At 29.7% G+C, this 3,909-nt stretch overlaps 1 long non-coding RNA gene across 1 annotated transcript; it reads left to right on the top strand.

Annotated features, from left to right (window-relative positions):
* The first annotated feature begins 1,899 nt into the window (after nt 1-1,899).
* Nucleotides 1,900-2,419, top strand: LOC150033357 (uncharacterized). Its single transcript, XR_016523754.1, has 2 exons — nt 1,900-1,999; nt 2,130-2,419. It is a non-coding gene; the product is annotated as an uncharacterized LOC150033357 (long non-coding RNA).
* The last annotated feature ends 1,490 nt before the right edge of the window (nt 2,420-3,909 follow it).

Genomic DNA, 3,909 nt, shown 5'->3' with positions numbered 1-3,909 from the left:
TCGCCCTTTGAGGCCCTTTACGGGAAGTGTTGCAGGTCTCCTGTGTGCTGGGATGAGGTAGGAGAGAGAAAATTGCTAGGGCCTAAACTAGTGTAGACCACGAATTAGGCAATATAGAAGATCAGGGCTCGTATGCAAACAAATTAGAGCAGACAGAAGAGATATGTCGATGTAAGACATAAGGACCTGGAATTTGAGACTGGTGATAAAGTGTTCTTAAAGGTGGCACCTATGAAAGGTATTATGAGGTTTGGTAGGAAAGGGAAGTTGAGTCAGAGATTCATTGGCAGAGGTCTTAGAGTGAATTGGCCCTGTAGCTTATCGTTTGACATTATCTCCATCACTGTCTTATGTTCATAATGTCTTCCATGTTTCGATGTTGAGAAAGTACATGACAGATCCATCCCATTTAGTTGACTTTGAGCCCTTGCATTTGAATGACAACTTGAGCTACAAGGAGAAAGTTGTAGATGTTCTCGTCGGAGAGGTAAAGACATTATGCCGCAAGGAGATAGCATTTGTGAAAGTCCTATGGTAGAATCATCAGTTCAAGGAAGCCACTTGGGAGTGAGAGGATCAGATGAAGGCCCAATACCCGTAGCTGTTCCTGGAGTAAACTTTCGAGGACGAAAGTTCCGTAAGTGGGGAAGAATGTAACACCCCAAATTTTGTTAGTAATGTAATTTCAGTAATTTATATTAATTAAGGATATTTTTTTAATTTTGGAAGTTCAATTTGATTTTATTGAGATTCAATTTAAGTTGGGGATTTGACTTTTAATTTTGGAATTTTGTTTTGAAGAGAAAGAGAAAAGGATTTTATATATCGATAAATTTATAATTGGGTATGTCTAGAAGGAAAGAATAAAAGAAAATAAGATAAAGTAAAATCAATTAAAATTTTATGTTATTTTATTTTTTCCTCTCTCTCCCTCACCCCCTGTCGATATGGGTTGATCTTTTTGGTTGCCCACTTGATTTTTATTTAGAATTTTAAATTTACCCATTATGGTTGGATGCTAGATTTGGAGGTTTCGAGGTTTTAAGATATTGTCCAGTGGGGTTGAAGGTTGTTTTAGTGTGTCGTAAATCGTTTTCCAACAGATTCGAAGTTGTTTCAAAGGGTTTTTAGTGAGTACAAATGTTCTGAAACCCTTTTTGGTTGATTGTTATTGCTGAAAATTGGTTATATGATCTTTAATTGCGACTTATGCATTGGTTGGAGTCCATTGGTAATGTTCTTTATTATCTTAAATAATTTTAAAAATAATTTTAGAGATGGAAGATGTAATATTTAAAAATTATTTGTAAAATTCAAAATGTTGTGAAATAATAAATCAATTGAATAACAGTTTCAACTTACTTTTAACCATTTGAAAATTAAAAAGGTATATTTTGAAAACATAGAAATCAACTACATATGTTTTAGAAATTTAAGACTAAAAAAATACATTTTGAAACATAGCATTCAAATATTGTTATTCTTTAAAAACGTAAATTTTCCATTAATTATTAGGCAAACATACAAAACGCAAAGAAGTGGAGCATTTTCTCTAACGGCCTTTAATCTGTTACAATTTGTAATCTGTTATTGGAATTATCTTTAATTTTCATTACGTGATTTTCTTTTTCTGTAAATGCCATGTACATATACGTTGATCTAACGAAATTATTGCACTGAGAAATGAAAATTTCCCAATAATATCATATTCTTTTCCCTTTACTTCTGTAATTCAAACATAAATGTGAGTTTTTTTTTTCCCCAGTTACAAAGATGTCAGTTATGTGTAATAAAAAGAGTATGAATCTCTCTAAATTAAATAAGTATAATCACATTAATATACATTAATTGTATTATTATATAAAGTGGATTTCTAAATTTGCTAACATCACACCCAGAAGAAAGTATACTGTGTTTTTTGAAAAGATGAAGAATATGCATAAGTTTGTGTGGATTTTTCTCACTACAATGGCCATGCTTTCTCTTCTAGTTCGCTCTCGTAAACTCTCTCTCACCATATTTTAAGTATTTAGAAAGTCATTCTAATCGAATTTTAAAGTTTGTTCTCGTATTTCTCTTTTTCTAATAATTTTATGCACATCTGACTCCTTTTTCGTTTGTTTTCTTAGAATTTGATGTGGATATGGAAGGGAAGTTGGGACATCTTGTTCCATTAACTTGTGATGCATCTTGCTCCAACATGAGCAATATTGAAAAGGAAAAATGTAGGCATTTATGTCGTCAAAGAAGATTTAGAAATGGAGTATGTATTGAAAACCCAAATACTATAGTATGCTGTTGTAGCCTTGAGTGAGATCCAACAAAGTTATGAATTATTACTCATGTATGGAAAAAAAGAGTTGAAATTTTTCGTACACGGTATACGTATATGAAATAAATTATAAATACAAGAATAAAATTGAAAGTATACCATTTTTCTCTTTCTAGCATAATGGTTGGTTGTCAATCTGAGCATGGTTTAGCATTTAAGGCATTACTTATTATCTCAAAGATCGATAATTTGAGTCGAAAGTAACTACAAAAGCATTGAAAAATTGGTAAGAAACGAATGTAAATTTTAAAAATTGTAAACTCCAAAACAAAACCATACCAAACAACATTGTAGTTTTTTTTTAAGATTATTAAAAAAATGTTGATTTAAATACTATTATATAAAAGAAATTGTTTAATATTTAAATCGTGACATCATTCTAGTTTGACTATTTAGAATCAATCCTAATTGAAAAGAAAAAAGAAAAAAAGAAAAAAATTGAAAACTTATAGGTCCTGATTAGTAACTATTTGGTTTTTTGGTTTTTATTTTTGAAAATTAAAGGTATATCATCCACATTTTTTAGAATGATTTGCATATTTCGTTAGGTACAATGACTGAATTCTTAGTCAAATTCTCAAAACAAAAACAATTTTTTGAAAGCTATTTTTTTTTAATTCTCAAATTTTAGCTTGATTTTTTAACCCATTAGTGAAAAGTAGATAACAGTGGAAGAAATTGGTGGTGGATGTAGTATCCATAGACTTAATTTTAAAAAATAAAAACAAAAAACAAAATGATTACCAAATGGGGCCATATATATTATGAAAAAAATGTTTGATGCTTAGTATCTCATGGGTCATGCTCTTATTACCTCAAGTGTTGTCCATGTATCTCAAGATTACACACAATTAATATCCATGTAATTTTACCTGCTATTTACTAATTTGCCTATAAATAATTACATTTGGCACATTTTGAGGAAATACACCTAGGTGAGAAAATTAAAAGAAACTAAGGATTGGGGAATGAGAATTTTAAATTTCCATAATTTTTCCATTTTCTATAATTTCCTTTATTTGATTTATTTATTCTAAATTTTAGTTATTTAATTATTTTATTTTATTTGTTTAAATGTTTTATTATTTTATTATATTTGCTCCATGTCTGTGTTTCTGTTGTGCTTCTAAATTTTACAATACCTTATCAGCACAAGTTCCTATTATTTCTCCTTAAGGTATGTCCAAAAGGTATGTCTTTTTTTCCTATCCGTTATAATTAATAAATTAAATGTTGTTTTGCATATTTGGTATGTATTAATCCTCTAATATAAATATAATGTTTTGTGATAATGTTACCATGAAAAATATTACAAAACGAGAATTTGCAGCATTTGATATTAATGATAATAATTATTTATCACGACTATTTGACGCTAAAATACGCCCTAATGCCATAAAGATATGATCATTGGACAATAATTATTCTTCCTAAATCTTGTGTTACGAAATTGGCAAGTAAAGAATATAAAAAACGTAAAGAGAGTCAACACACAGATCTACGTGGTTCACTAACGGTTTGTTAGCTACGTCAATGGCATAGAGGGAGAACGGTATTATTAGAGAGAATTTTTCTAG

Source organism: Benincasa hispida, chromosome 10 (genome assembly GCF_027475165.1).
Source record: "Benincasa hispida cultivar pf3 chromosome 10, pf3_genome.v1.1, whole genome shotgun sequence".
NCBI classification, from domain to species: Eukaryota; Viridiplantae; Streptophyta; class Magnoliopsida; order Cucurbitales; family Cucurbitaceae; genus Benincasa; species Benincasa hispida.
Note: the sequence above shows the minus strand (reverse complement) of the source record. Positions and strands in the feature narration are given on the sequence as shown.